We start from the raw sequence: 16,618 nt of genomic DNA on the forward strand, positions 1-16,618 counted from the left end.
GACATGGGCTGCTTGCTGGCTCCTGTGCACTGGAGGTAAGGCAGACTGATAGCCAGTTCTGCTCTTTCTTGAAATTTTCCACTGCGTCTTCTGCTTGTTCAGATAGCTTTCATCAGGAAAGCAGATCTCATAAACCTCTCCATTTGCTTCTCGACCAGTGAAACACTCACTGGCAGATATGATGACTTAAGAATCTGAGCAAAGCAACATTTAAGAATACATGACTCTCATTTGCAATGCAGTGTTCCCCTTTGTTTTGGGGTTTGCATTGTCTCTGCAGCCTATGGTGGTCATTTGAATCATCTGTCAGCCACAAAGTGGGCCTTGTCTGGTCTCTGTGGTATCCATTTGTTCTTGTCTTGCTCTTCTCTCTTCCCACAGTATTCCCATGATCGCAGACACAACCTTGTTTGAATTTCATACTTTTCCTAAGCATTTTGACTTGAAATCTCAAAGTCAGATTTATCATCCTTCTCTGAAATCCCTAATGAAAAGATTCTGTTTTGTGTACAGTCTATAAAACAGTTTAATTGGAGATTGACAGACATTTCATCAGATAGTTCTGCTTCTCATCTCAGAATAGTTTCTGTTGACCTTTCTGAGCTCAGATGTCCTAGAGAAATAATATAGAATTAATTATAGATACATTTGTCTTTCAAAAATTTCTCCTCATATTGTAATAGTCTTTTTGTATGTATATCACATCATGTCTGAATTTTCTCTTTTATGATTGTAAAAGCCATCCATCGCCTTATAGCATATTATACAGGGGAAAAGATGTAAATAACTTCTCAGTAATTAAGAAATACTTCTGCACTGTCCTTATGTATTTGTGTAAGACTTTGCTGTGCCAAGGTCTCTGATGTAGTAGAAAGTGTTTCCCTGTGAAAAACCTTTACATAGAATCTTTACAGTAGGCATGAGGAATTTCAACAGATCAGAAGAAACAGATTCTGTGGCAGTTAATAGGACATTAGAGGTTTAAGTACTCCTTGATTATGCCTCATAGCTTATGAAAAATGAGAGATATGTGAAAAACCTTTAAGAATAAGAGCTGTTTTGAAACGTATTCTCTATTATTTCAACCAACTTTTACTAAGTGCCCATCAGGCACAGTGCTGGAGACTTAGGAACCCCATGTTAAGGCAAAGCTCCTGCCTTTCAGCATACCACTGTTTAGGAGAAAACAGTGTCTTATGACAGTAGTTCTCTTTAGACTTTTTAGTTCTCTTGTTTTGCATTTGGGGAATTGCCTTTATTTTTAGTTAGGGAATAACTTGAACACAGCCAGCTATCTTAGAATGAGGTAAGGAGCAAAACTAGAGGCTTGATTGGAGCACATTTGCCCTTTGACCTCTCATGTTTACATCGGACCAAGTAGTGAGGGGCAGAGTTGATTTTTCTCTGAATTGCTTTATAAGCTTGGAATAGCAAAGGTTTTACACCTGGTGAATTAGAAGTAGATCATTTCTTTTATCAAGAGGTCTTTGCCATTTGAGGGAAATCATTTCTGGAGAGCACTGGGCATAGGGAAATCTGCTCTCACTGTTACAGATATTTCTCTATTTCTTGTCTGTTCTGTTACCCTGTAACAATTTACTTGTCTTTAGTTAGCATGGTTCAGTATGTGGATTTTCACCCCAAAATGATGATGCTTGGATGTAAAGAACAATGACCAAAAACTCATTGTGATAAAATGATTTCCCAGGGCATAACCCCAAAAAGCATAAGTGTATATCCACAGCATCTGTACTTGAATATGTAAAGGAAATAAGATCTTATACATTTTTTCCAACTTTGATTAAATGATTGTTAAACTTAAATTTAAAAAGTAAGTTATACTTTGTGCTTTACTTCTAGTTCCTCAGCTACTATCTGTTGAGAAGCTAGATGATTTGTTTTCTTTTAAATGTGTTTATTTTTAATTGTAGGCTAATTGCTTCACAAGGTCATATTGGTCTCCACCTGCATCAGCATGAATTAGCCATGAGCTTACACTGTCCCCTCCCTCTTGAACGTCCCTCCCACCTCCTACTCCATCCCGCCCTTCTAGGTGATTATTTAGTTTTTGATTAATTCTCAGAGATAACCATATGTCTGCTAACTCCTGCAAAAGTAGAATAGTTTGTAAGTTAAGTAGCATGGTCATTTTAATGGCCAAGTAACCATACATGGGTAATTATACAAGGAAATGATTATGTGACTTACTGTAAAACTTTAAAATGTGAGGTCTTCTTATTTTCTGTGAAGTCTTCTTTAGGCTTCCCTTGTGGCTCAGCCGGTAAAGAATCCACCTCCAGTGCAGGAGACCTGGGTTCCATCCCTGGGTGGGAAAGATCCCCTGGAGAAGAGAAAGGCTACCTACTCCAATATTCTGACCTGCAGAATTCCATGGACTATATAATCCATGGCGTCACAAAGAGTCGGACATGACTGAGTCACTTTCACTTTCACTTCTTTTTTTCTTATTCTTGGGGAAAAAGTGTAAGTTTTTTGGCTATTTTCCATCACTTAAGTCAGAATTATCCTGAGGAAATACAGCTAACTGCAGAAGAGCTTTGCTCCCAAGGATGGATAGCACAGCCCCGTGTATTACATACACAAAAACCAAAGGCCTAAATGCCCAACAGGAAGGAAATGGTTGAACAGATGAGATCTTCAGACAGTGAAAACTTATATATTCAATAAAATTATGTTTATGAAAAGCTTTCTTGACAAGGAAATTTTTTATGCTGTCATATATGGTACATGATAAATGCCTTAGTCCTAACTTTGAATATTTCTGTTAGTTCCAGTGGATTAAATTTTCTTCTTTTAAAATGTAGGGCCTAGATGTTGGCCTGAGGCATGGACTATCCCAGCAGACATTCCATTTAGACAAGAAAGACATTCACGATTTAGCATGTTAGAAAGTATGTAAAAGTCTTAGTATAATTATGCTGTCCACTTTGTGATATTTAGTCTATAAAAGTACCTGCTTTTACTTGGTAGAATTAATTTTTTGAAAATGAACCCATAGTAACAAAACTAATTATCTAGTTTGTGCTTTAAACTGTAGTTTGATTGAAAATGAGATACTCTTGAATAACTACATCACTCCCAGTGACTCTTAATTCAATCTACCATTTTGGTCTCCCATATCTGTTTCTACAATCCATCAACTACATGTGAACTCATTGGCTTATTGAGAATTAATTTTGGTTTTCAAAATGAATGCTCAGGGCTTGTACAGTGTTGGGAATTTTAGGTTTTAATAGAACTTTGGAATTAAAATTGCCAATACATCGCAAAAGAGAAGTGTTACTTTTTAAAGTTATTATCCTTATTTCATCACTTTGGTGCTGATGAAAGTTCCATTTATTTTGAACATAATTTTAGACCTTTCCATTGATTGATCGTATTTTCAAATTCACATTGGACTAGTTCTTTTCAGGCAACATAAATATTACAGTTACTTAGTGTTTAATGTGGTTTTGCAAGTAATTAAAAGATTGATTAGTCAATTGCCTTTGAGTTGATTATATACATTTTATAGTGCATAACACACTTATTTTTATGTTTTAGAACTGGGACTATGTTCCTGATTTGTTCAGACTGCCATGGCTCCATATATAAAGGACATTCACCAAAAAGGTAATCTGAAAAATGTTTGTCATTAAATCATCTTAAGTTTCTATATTCAGTGCCATGTCAAATTTTAAGAATGAGAGATGTTTTTTAAGAAAACAGCATTTTTTCCAGTTCGAAGATGGTGAAGTAGAAGGACTTGCGGTCATCTCCTCCTGCGAGATCACCAAAATCACAACTATTGAACAACCATGGACAGGAGGATGCTGAAATGTTAGTTACTCAGTCATGTCTGACTCTTTGTAACCCCATGGACTGTAGCCCACCAGGCTCCTCTGTCCCTAGAATTTTCCAGGCAAGAATACTGGAGTGGGTTGCTATTTCCTTCTCCAGGGGATCTTCCCAACCCAGGGATTGAAACCGGTCTCCTGCATTGCAGGCAGACTCTTTACCAACTGAGCCACCAGGGAAAACCCTGGAGGATGCTGGAACCTACCAGGAAAAAGATACCCCACGTCCAAAGAAAGAGCCACAGCGAGAATGGAGGAGGGGCACAATCACAATAAAGTCAAGTCCCATTCTCGCTGACTAGGTGACCCTCAAACTAGAGAACAATAATACCAAGGAGTTCTCCCACTTCTGAAGGTTCTGAAAGTTCTGAACCACATGTCAGGCTTCCCAGTCTGGGTACCCGACAAAGGGACTGGAAATCTCTAGGGAATCTGACCTTGAAGGCCAGTGGGATTTGATTACAAGACTTCCACAAGACTTCCAGTCTTGGAGGGCACAAACAAAATCTTGCTCATACCAAGACTTGGGAGAAAGGAGCAGTGACCCCACAGGAGAATGAATCAAAGCTACCTTCTGGTGTTGGAGGGTCTCCTGTGGAGACGTGGATCAGCAGGGTTTCACTGCAGGGATGGGGTCACTGGCAACAGCAGGCTGTGAAGGTCACGTTTGGTGTAAATCCTCTTGGAGGTTGCCATTAACCCAACCATAGAACCCAGAGACCTATGAAGGCTGGGTCACCTCAGGCTAAAAACCCCACCCATCATCAAATATTTGGATTAAAGTTTTCCTGAGCAAGGCCCTGCCCACCAGAGAAAGATCCAGCTTTTCCCACCACCAGTCCCTCCCATCAGGAAGCTTACACAAGCCTCTTAGCCTCCTCCATCAGAGGGCAAGCAGAAGAAGCAAGAACCACAGCCCTACAGCAACTAAAACAAAAACCACATTACAGAAAGTTAATCAGCATGAAAAGGCAGAAAGTTATGTCCCAGATGAAGGGACAAGATAAAACCCCAGAAAAACAGCTAAATGAGGTGGAGATAGGCAAAATTCCAGAAAAAGAATTCAGAATAATGATAGTGAAGTTGACTCACCATCTTGGAAAAAGAATGGAGAGAAAGATTGAGAAGATGCAAGAAATGTTTACCAAAGACCTAGAAGACCTAAGGAACAAACCAACAGAGAGGAGTAATACACTAGTAAAGTGAAAGTCGCTCAGTCGTGTCTGACTGTTTGAGACCCCATGGACTATACAGTCCATGGAATTCTCCAGGGCAGAATGCTGGAGTGGGTAGCCTTTCCCTTCTCCAGGAGATCACCCCAACCCAGCGATCGAACCCAGGTCCTCTGCATTGCAGACAGATTCTTTACCAGCTGAGCCACAAGGGAAGTCTGAATAACACACTAGAAGGAATCAATAGTAGAATAACTGAGGCAGAAGAATGGATAAATGACTTGAAAGACAGAATGGTGGAAATCACTGCTGCAGAACAGAATATAGAAAAAAGAATGAAAAGAAATGAAGGCAACCTAAGAGACCTCTGGGACAACATTAAATGTACCAACATTCACATTATAGGAGTGCCAGAAGGAGAAGAGAGTGATAAGGGACCTGAGAAAATATTTGAAGAGATAATAGCTGAAAACTTGCCTAACATGGAAAAGGAAATAGTCAACCAAGTCTAGGAAGCACAGAGAGTCCCAGGCAGGATAAACCCAGTGAGGAACATACCAAGATACATAGTAATCAAACTGACAAAAATTGAAGACAGATAAAATGTTAAAAGCAACAAGGGAAAAATGACAAATACAAGGGAACTCCCATCGGGCAATCAGCTGATTTTTCAACAGAAACTTTACAAGCCAGAAGGGAATGGCTTCTGTAATATGTTTACAGTGATGAAAGGGAAGAACCTACAAGCAAGAATACTCTACCCAGCAAGACTCTCCTTCAGATTTGATGGAGAAATCAAGAGCTTTCCAGGCAAGCCAAAGTTAAGAGAATTCAGGGCCACCAAACCAGTTTGACAACAAATGCTAAAGGAACTTCTCTAGGCAGGAAATAAGAGAAGGGAAATACCTAGCTACAGAAAATAAACCCCCCAAAATTAAGAAAACAGTAATAGGATCATACAGATCGACAATTACCTTAAATGTAAATGGATTAAATGCACCAACTAAAAGACTTGCACTTCCACTTACCACATCACTGTGCTTGACCCTCTAAATTGTATGTAATTATTTTATATTGTTAGGTTAATCATTAATCATGTTTCCATTATGGTTTGCAACTGTAATTATCTTTTTTTTTTTTTCCTGGCTATTGATTGTGAAAACTGATAAACATCTTTCACTGTTGTGGAAAAAAAAGGAACACAGCATTTTTATTACTAATATTTGAATTTACTTATTGACTGCACTTAGTCTTTTTTTTAATTAATTAATTCATTTTAATTGGAGGTGATGTCTTTACAGTATTGTGGAGGTCATTGCCATACATCGATGTGAATCACCCACAGATGTACACTTGTCCCCACATCCTGAACCCCACTCCCACCTCCCTCCCCACCCCATCCCCATGGGTTGTCCCAGAGCACTGGGACATGAGTGCCCGCTTCATGCATCAAGCTTGCACTGGTCATCTAGTTTACATATGGTAATGTTGGGTAGTTAGAATAGGAAAAAGGAGTCCAAAATGGCGGTGGCTAAAAGACAAAGACGAGAAAAGCCTGCAGAAATAGAACAAAGGAAGGTCTGAGGACCGGGAGTGAGGACCTCAGGTAAAACAAACAGCCCTCCTGGCTAGCTCAGTTTACATAGGACAGGCTCAGAGGGAAGAGAAAAAACATATAAAAAGAGGAGCCAAAATTGGGCTGGGGGCCTCTCTTCTCTTCATCTTTTGGGTCTGCCCACCCTCACTCCTCGAGGATATATTTTCCTTTGCTTGCCAATAAAACTGAGCTATAACAGTGGTCTGTCCGTCGCTTCAAATTTTTGCTGCAGCGAGACAGAAACCGAGGAAATTACACGCTCTCCTGACAGTAATATACATGTTTCAATGGTATTCTCTCAAATCATCCCACCCTTGCCTTCTCCCACAGAGTCCAAAACTCTGTTCTTTCCATCTGTGTCTCTTTGGCTGCCTTGCATATAGGATCATTGTTACTGTTCTTCTAAATTCTGTATATATGCATTAATATACTATATTGGTGTTTCTCTTTCTGACCTACTTGACTCTGTATAGTAGGCTCCAGTTTCATCCACCTCATTAGAACTGAATCAAATGTGTTCTTTTTTATAGCTGAGTAATATTCCATTGTGTATATGTACCACAATGTCCTTATCCATTTGTCTGCTGATGGGCATCTAGGTTGCTTCCATGTCCTAGCTATTAAAAACAGTGCTGCAATGAACGTTGGATTACATGTGTCTCTTTCAATTCTGGTTTCCTTGATGTTTTTGCCCAGCAGTGGAATTGCTGGGTCATATGGCAGTTCTATTTCCAGTTTTTTAAGGAATCTCCACACTGTTCTCCACAGTGGCTGTACCAGTTTTCATTCCCACCGGTAGTGTAAGAGGGTTCCCTTTTCTCCACACCCTGTCCAGCATTTATTGTGTGTAGACTTTTTGATGGTGGTCATTTGGTACCTCACTGGGGTTTTGATAATGAGTGATGTTGAGCATCTTTTCATGTGTTTATTAGCCATCTGTATGTCTTCTTTGGAGAAGTGTCTGTGTAGTTCTTTGGCCCACTTTTTGATTGGGTTGTTCATTTTTCTGGTATTGAGCTGCCTGTGCTGCTCAATATTTTGGAGATTCTTTGTCAGTTGTTTCATCTGAGATTATTTTCTCCCATTCTGAAGGCTACCTTTTCACCTTACTTATAGTTTCCTTTGTTGTGCAAAAGCTTTTAAGTTTAACTAGGTCTCATTTGTTTATTTTTGTTTTTATTTCCATTACTCTGGGAGGTGGGTCATAGAGGATCTTGCTGTGATTTATGTCAGAGAGTATTCTGTCTATGTTTTCCTCTAAGAGTTTTATAGTTTCTGGTCTTACATTTAAATCTTTAATGAATTTTGAGTTTGTTTCTGTGTATGATGTTAGAAAGTGTTTTAGTTTCATTCTTTTACATGTGGTTGATCAGTTTTCCCAGCACCACTTTTTGAAAAGACTGTCTTTTCTGCATTGTATATTTTTGCCTCTTTTGTCAAAGATAAGGTGTCCATAGGTGCGTGGATTTATCTCTGGGCTTTCTACTTTGTTCCAGTGATCTATGTTTCTGTCTTTGTGCCAGTTCCATACCATCTTGATGACTGTAGCTCTGTAGTATAGTCTGAAGTCAGAAAGGTTGATTCCTCCAGTTCCATTCTTCTTTCTCAAGATTGCTTTGGCTATTCAAGTTTTTTTGTGTTCCCATACAAAAAGCATACAACAATTGTGAAATTATTTGTTCTAGTTCTGTGAAAAATACCATTGTAACTTGATAGAGATTGTATTGAGTCTATAGATTGCTTTGGGTAGTATACTCATTTTCACTATGTTGATTCTCCCAGTCCATGAACATGGTATATTTCTCAGTCTATTTGTGTCCTCTTTGATTTCTTTCATCAATGTTTTACAGTTTTCTGTATATAGGTCTTTTGTTTCTTTAGGTAAATTTTTTCCTAAGCATTTTATTCTTTCCGTTGAAATGGTAATTGGGATTATTTTCTTAATTTCTCTTTCTGTTTTTTCATTGTCAGTGTGTAGGAATGCAAGAGATTTCTGTGTATTAATTTTATATCCTGAAACTACCATATTCATTGATTAGCTCTAGTAATTTTCTGGTCGTGTCTTTAGGGTTTTCTATGTAGAGGATCATGTCATCTGCAAACAGTGAGAGTTTTACTTCTTCTTTTCCAATCTAGATTCCTTTTATTTCTTTTTCTTCTCTGATTGCTGTGGCTAGGACTTCTAAAACCATGTTGAATAGTAGTGGTGAGAGTGGGCACCCTTGTCTTGTTCCTGATTTTAGAGGAAATGCTTTCAATTTTTTGCCATTGAGGATAATGTTTGCTGTGGGTTTGTTGTATATGGCTTTTCTTATGTTGCGGTATGTTCCTTCTGTGCCTGCTTTGTGGAGAGTTTTTATCGTAAATGGGTGTTGAATTTTCACTGATCTTGTTGCTGAGAGAGGGTTTCCCTAGTTTGATGAGTAGGAGCTGTTCTTTGTTGTGGTGCTTGGGCTTCTCAATGCGGTGGCTTCTTCATGGAGCATCGGCTCTAGGGCGTGCACGTGTCAGTAGTTGCAGGTCACGGGCTTGGTTGCCCTGTGGCATGTGGGATCTTCCCAGGCGAGGGATGGAACCCATGTCTCTGCATTGGCATGTAGGTTCCTGACCACCAGGGAAGCCCAAGATTGAGAGATTTATATATATATATATATATATATATATATATATATATATATATAAAATAAATAAAACTGAAATAAAACTGACTGATACAGTCACTAAAAGTAAATAACTCAGTGAGCCTTTGGGCTTTACTAGCCGTATCAGTGTGGTTATGAGGAAAGAAGGAAGTTGCTGTTAGAGGAAAGGATGCTTACCAATATGGCCACTGTTAACTCCCAGTACACTTGGACTGGTTTCTAGTCAGAGGATTAGGACTGCGGTTGTTTGCTCTCTCTCACCCTGGGTCTTCTGTGGCTCAGGGAGAGTCTTACTAAGATGACTTTCTGGAGTCAGGGTGAAACCCTGTGGATTTGGCCCCATAGAAGATGCCAACCATACTTGAGCCAGATCTAGGGCTGTGCTCCCATTAGCATAATACTTTGATTTATTGGGCTGATGGAAATTTTGCCGTTAGTTATGGAGGTGGCATTATTGAATATTTCTTTTTTAAGTACTGAAAATGCGTCTCTGCTTGAGAAGGATAAATCCCTACAACATGTTATTTATTATCATAAGATGAAGAGCGTTGAATAATTAATAGTCTGGATGTGGTTATTACATACTCATTAGTGTTATTGTTGGTGCATTTTAGAATGCACAGCAGTAGCAGTTAAGCGGGGTTCTTTTTAATCTTATTATTTTCCACCAGGAGGCGCTATATCCCCTTTTAAAACACTTGTTCAGTCTCTGTCATGTTCCACTCTTTGCTATCCCATGGACTGCAGCACGCCAGGCTTCCCTGCCTTTCACTATCTCCCAGAGTTTGCTCAAACTCATGTCCGCTGCGTCAGTGATGCTATCTAACCATCTCATCCTCTGCTGCCCTCTTCTCCTTTTGCCTTCAGTCTTTCCAATCATCAGTGTCTTTTCCAATGAGTATTGGAGCCTCGGCTCTCTAGAGGGTTATTTGGAAAATCCAGAGTGGCACTAAAGGCAAAAGCAGCTCTGCCATCAAAGGTTAAAGCTGGGACTGCTCCACCCTAAGTCACCAATATCGGGCCTGGTGTTAGACATGATGATATATATGTAATATAAAACACACACGTACGTATAATATAGAACATATGCGTGCTCAGTCATTTCAGTCATGTCTGACTCTGCAATACCATGGACTGGAGCTGGCCAGGCCCCTCTGTCCATGGGATTCTCCAGGCAAGAATACTGGAGTGGCTTGCCAGTTCCTCCTCCAGGGGATCTTCCCGACCCAGGGATTGAAACTGCATCTCCCACAGCTCATGCACTGGCAGGCGGATTCTTTACCACTGAGCCACCTGAGAAGCCCATAGAATGTATAATGACGTGTTATTAATATACATTATGACAAGTATATTTTACATTGTGTCAGCTACCATTACAACAGGGAGTAGGTTTAGGCTATAAAAGGTCAAATGTTGTTCCTAAGGGAGGACCTACTTCTCAATATTACTGTTTCCATATTTGTTTTCTATAAATATATTAAGCTTAAATCTCACTAGGGGTATCTTCCTTTCCATAAGAGAAAGACAGGCTTACAGTTTAATTGTCTTGGGTAGGATTTGCATGTTTGTTATCACATTGGGATTATTAAAACAGAATCTTTCACATGCTAATGTTGCATCAGATTTAAATATATCAATAGATAGTTAGGCAACAAACTCACTCATAGAAGTTACTGTCTAAGTAGTGAAAGATAAGAACCTCTTTTTAGAAGGACACAGATGAACTAACAATACATTATCTACACAGAAATAGGATGACTTTCATGGTTCTCTCCACAGCAGTTTTCACGAATCATAAATCTAACCCTGCAGATAGTACATTTAGCAGGCCTGGCTTTAGGAAGATAAGCTGTTAATAGTTATCAGATTCAGAGAAGGAAATGGCAACCCACTCCAGTGTTCTTGCCTGGAGAATCCCAGGGACGGAGGAGTCTGGTGGGCTGCCGTCTATGGGGTCGCACAGAGTCGGACACGAGTGAAGTGACTTAGCAGCAGCAAGCAGCAGCAGTAGCAGCAGCAGCAGCAGTTATCAGATCTGTTCTGTTTACACTCAGACAAATGAGTCAGTTGGTTTTCTGTGGGTTCCTCTCAGTTAGTACCAATATTACAAATATCCAAAGAGTCACAAAATATTTGCATTTCACAAGTAGGATTTTACATCTTTTGCACTTTACCAGGAGTCAAGTACTGATGATGGCCTTCCCAGATGGCTCAGTGGTAAAGAATCCTCCTGCCAATGCAGAAGACACAAGAGATGCGGGTCTGATCCCTGGGTCAGGAAGATCCCCTGGAGTAGGAAATGGCAACCAACTCCAGTATTCTTACCTGGAAAATTCCATAGACAGAGGAGCCTAGCGGGCTACAGTCCATGGAGTCGCAGAGTCAGACGTGACTGAACACACACCCATGCAAGCACAGATGGTCCTAAGGAAAGAATGCTATGAGAAACTCAGAATAAAACCTGAGCAAAGAACAAGAAGTATTCAAAGGAGGTCTAGATGGATTTTAATAGAAGGCAAGTGAACTTCTATTAATTAAGCATAAATATTGATAAATATTCAACAGATAGATTAAACAGCAGATTAGATTCAATTAATAGATTAATGAATTGGAAAATGGATCTGAAAAAAATTATCTGGAGTGCAGCTCAAGGAATAGAGACAGAAAATGAACAAAAAAAAATATGTGGATAAAATCACAAGCCCCAACTCTATCTCTTCTACAATTAAGAGTTCCTAGAAGAAGAAAATGTAAAGAAGGAGGGGGGGAAGCAGTATTCAAAGATGGTGACTGAGCATTTTTCAGGGTTGATGGCACAGACATATCCACAGAATCCAGAAGGAGATTCACTGTCAAGCAGATTAAAGGAAAAGAAATCCATACTAGATGTATCGTAGCACAACTGTCTAAAACCAAACACTAACAGTATAGGAGCATCTACGGGAGAGGAGAGAGATCCACAAAGATCGGCGCTTAGACTGACAGCCACCTTTTCACGGTGGACTGGGATGCCAGATGATTGTGAGATAGGATCCCTAGAGTAAAATGACTCTGTTCACCTTCTGCCCAGATAAACTAGAATAGAATGAAGGTAGTGCTGACAGAATGCTTGATAAACCTCTACAGGAAATGCTGACTGAAAAAAAAAAAAAAAGGTAATAGAAGTAAATATTTAGGATTGTTTTTACCCACATCATTTTATGACTGGAATTACTTGAGGCATATTGTGTCATTGGGTGAAATGATAACATTGGCCATTTTGCTTGTTTTAATCAAAAGCTTTCATCTGACCTGGGGTAAAAACTATAACAGCAATGTCCTTTTCCCCAAAGAGCAAGGCCCTGGACCTTGGTGCTGACTTGGTTCCAATAGTATGATGTGGACAGTGCTTTGGTGCTGGAAACCCTCATTCATGCAGTGAGTTTATGGAGAGAACACATTTATCAGCTGAAGTTTAACATCTTTGTTTTACTTTCTAACACAGTTCATTTTCTTTAGCCTTTTCAAAATGTGTTTTCAGGTGCCAATTCGTTAACTTTAAAACATTAAAAGCAAACCAAAGAAAATAAATTGCTTTCCTATTTGGGGTTGATATCTAGTGTATCAAAAGGCACATGGTGAGTTTCAAATTCAATTTTATAGAACAATAATGTTCTGTTTAAAATGGTAGACAATTTGCTGTTGCTATTAACCAAATTATTCAGAGATGAACATATGAAGCTGGTTTATAAGCTGTGATGTGTGGTTGGTATAGTAACTTCTGCCCATATCCAGTATCCCCAGGTTTTATGTTAATTATCTTGCAATTCTTAAGACTCTTAGGATAGTTTACAATTTGAAGCCCCTTCTGCATCTTTGAGGACTATTTTGCTTGCATTAATTTTTTTATAGTAACTTTCCCTAAATTTAGGAAGAATAATCCTTTCCTGTTTCAAATTCCCAATCCTTTTTGTGTCTCCATCTAATTATTTAGGGGCTTGAAGTTCTATATGGTAAAATATTCTCAAGTCAAATTAGGCTTCTCAGGGATAGTGGGACCACTTTCCCTACATATGGAAAGAGAAGAATGACCGTCATTGTGTTGTTTAGGTAGAAAGGAAGATCCATATTTCAGGCTTCTATGTTTGCCCTGTTTGACCATTCATACTGAACCCAGAGGGTTCTTTAGTTTTAAGCCTACGCTTTCCCAGGGGGGCTGCTTCTAGGGCCAGACGCCTCATGTTGCCCCTCAGATCCATGTAGCTTTTGGCCCTGCTTCCTTCTAGTAGTCACTTCCTTCCAACCTTTTCCATCGGTGTCTGTCTTTAGGGCCTGGCTCTTACTGATACTGACCTCTCTTTCCTTCTCTTTCCTTCCTCCAGCTCAAGTATTGTTCTTTATAATCTTTGTCTTGCTAATGGTTTGAGCAAATTGTATCCTATGTAGATTCGAGAGACTGGCAGTGTTTATCATTATCTCTTACTAACTGTGTGACTTTGGGAACTTATGTAACTGCAGGGCTTCTGCTTCTTCATCTTTGTATCCACATAGGTTATCATGATGATTAAATGAGAGAATGCAGGTGAAGTCCTTAGTTCAGTGTCTGTAAGGCCCCAACAAGCATGCTAGTTGTTACTACAGATATGATGAACGTTATGGCAGGGAATGTTGAGGGAGTGTAGGAAGTTTATAGCAGGGGTCCTAACTTGTTCAGTGGGGGATGAGGAAGGTCCTCTGGGGGAGGTGACATTTAAGTTGAGATCTTCAGGGTGAAGAGAGTTTGTTCTGGGGAAAAACAAAGCTTCCAAGTAGAAGACAGGACACTGCACATCCCAGGGTCTAAAGACATAGACTGCAGGGATGCAGAAGCTTAGAAGTCCTAAGTGGTGGGATAGAGGGAAGCAGCTAGAAGGATGGTGAGAGCAGAGGCCTGGAGATATGGGCAGGAGCCAGAAGGCAGAGGGCTCTGAAGGTCATGGTTAGGATTTTATACCTCCTTTTTCTTAAAAACGTTTATTTTTGGCTGTGCTGGGTCTTTGTTGCTGCATGCAGGCTTTCTCTAGTTGCAGCAGGCTGGGGTGGCGGGGGCTACTCTTCATCGCAGCGTGTGGGTTTCCCATTACAGTGGCTTCTGTTATCGTGGAGTACAGGCTCTAGGTGTGCGGGCTCAGTAGTAGAGGTTCATGAGCTTAGTTCAAGTAATACAGGTTCATTTTGGAAAACATGGTTGATCAAAAGAGAAAAGTAAAATGTAATAATAACCCCACTACATATAGCTATAGTCATATATTCTTCCCATCATCTATGTATGGGTATGAACACATATATTTCATTTAAAACCAATCATTATATATGTGTAATAAGAGCTTGACTCCATTTTTGATGTGTGGGTGCTGATAGCTGTCGAGCACCCCTACTCCCCTGCATTTGGGCAAGTTCCCTCGTTTGGTTCCAGTGACAAGTTGAAAACACAAATCTCACATGTGGGCACCCTCACCCCAATCCTACCCCTGAATTGCAATAAAGTACAATCCAATCTCCTTTCCTTGCTCTCTAGAGCCCTTAAAAGTGTTTTTTTTTTTAATACATAATATTTATTTGTCGATTATGACTCAGTAAAACTGGGAAGAATATGGGATGCCTGATTAAATTTGAACTTAAGATAAACATCGAATAATTTTGTTTTAACTTAAATGTGTCCCAAATATTGCATGGGTAGGCCTGAAGGGTTGAAGTTGTATCAGAGAAGGCTGCCTGGAAGAGGTGAATATGAGCTGGTCTTGGACTGAGAGAAGTCAGGTACAATAGCGCCAGCCTTCCTGCTACCCCAGCCCCTGATGCAGATGTGATGGCTAGGGAAAGGCAGCAGGTCCGTGGTTGTAGAGCACAAGGTAAACATGTGGACTGGGGAATGTCAGCTGGGGTGGTGCTAGCCCTCATGGCCACCTCCACTTCACTGGCCACCTCTGCTTGCTGACTGCCAACTTCCCCTCCTGCACCCTGCTCCATCTGACAGCACCCTGCCCCACATCATGGGAAATGTCATGCTGGATGAATCACAAGCTGGAATCAAGATTGCCAGAAGAAATATCAAGCACCTCAGATATGCAGATGATACCACTCTAATGACAGAAATTTAAGAGGAACTAAAGAGCCTCTTGATGAGGGTGAAAGAGGAGAGTGAAAAAGCTGGCTTGAAAGTCAATATTAAAAAAAACTAAGATCATAGCATCTGGTCCCATCACTTCATGGCAAATAGAAAAAGTAGAAGCAGTGACAGATTTTATTTTCTTCAACTCTGAAATCACTGCTGACAGTGACTACAGCTATGAAATTAAAAGACACTTGCTCCTTGGAAGGAAAACTATGGCAAACCTAGACAGCATATTAAAAAGAAGAGACATCACTTTGCTGACAAAGATCTGTATAGTCAAAGCCATGGTTTTTCCATTGGTTATGTATGGATGTGAGAGTTGGACCATAAAGAAGACTGGGGACCAAAGAACTGATGCTTTTGAACTGTGGTGTTGGAGAAGACTCTTGAGAGTCCTTTGGACTGCAAGGAGATCCAACCAGTGAATCCTAAAGGAAATCAACCCTGAATATTCATTGGAAGGACTGTTGCTGAAGCTCCAATATTTTGGCTGTCTGATGCAAAGAGCTGACTCATTGGAAAAGACCCTGATGATGGGAAAGATTGAAGATGAAAGGAGAAGGGGCAACGGTGGATAGACGGTTGGATGGCATCGCTGACTCAAAGGACATGAAGCTGAGAAAACTCCACGAGATAGTGGAGAGAGGAGCCTGGAGTGCTACAGGCCGCGAGGTCACAAAGAGTCGGACATGACTTAGCAACTGAACAACAGCAAGAAATCAGGCTCAGAGCGGTGAAGCCATTTGCCCAAGGGCACACAGCTTTTACATGGCAGAGGCAGGACTGGAATCCAGGTTCAAGTCATTTTTGGATCTGCTTAGGAGACTTTGCTTTCCCCAGAAAACCTCACTATGTAAGTAATAAACCTTTTATTAGATTCTTTGTATGTGGGGCATCATCATCAATCTCTGTGTCTGAACCAGCTTCAATTGATGAGGGCTGACGGGCATGCCCATCACATCTTCTTGCTGTGGACTATAAACATGAAAAATTTAACTTATGTATCTCAAACAAGAAGGCTTCCCTGGTGGCTCAGTGGTAAAGAGTGGCAAAGCATCACCAGTGCAGGAGATGCGAGAGATGGGGTTTCTGTTCTTGGGTAAGGAAGATCCCCTAGAGAAGGAAGTGGCAACCCACTTCAGTATTACCTGGAAAATCCCATGGAGAGAGGAGGCTTGCAGCTTACATTACAGTCCATTGGGTCACAAAAGATTCAG

General features: G+C 40.2%; 1 long non-coding RNA gene across 1 annotated transcript in view; it reads left to right on the forward strand.

Moving 5' to 3' along the window:
* LOC145526797 (uncharacterized) overlaps positions 1-16,618 on the forward strand; it is a 129,380-nt gene that overhangs the window by 7,992 nt on the left and 104,770 nt on the right. The window contains exons 2-3 of the long non-coding RNA XR_014069189.1: positions 1,932-2,053; positions 3,565-3,633. This is a non-coding gene — a long non-coding RNA (uncharacterized LOC145526797). The remainder of the gene's footprint in view (positions 1-1,931; positions 2,054-3,564; positions 3,634-16,618) is intronic.

This window comes from Giraffa tippelskirchi, chromosome 11 (genome assembly GCF_054371585.1).
Source record: "Giraffa tippelskirchi isolate mGirTip1 chromosome 11, T2T-mGirTip1v1.2.pri, whole genome shotgun sequence".
Lineage (NCBI taxonomy): Eukaryota > Metazoa > Chordata > Mammalia > Artiodactyla > Giraffidae > Giraffa > Giraffa tippelskirchi.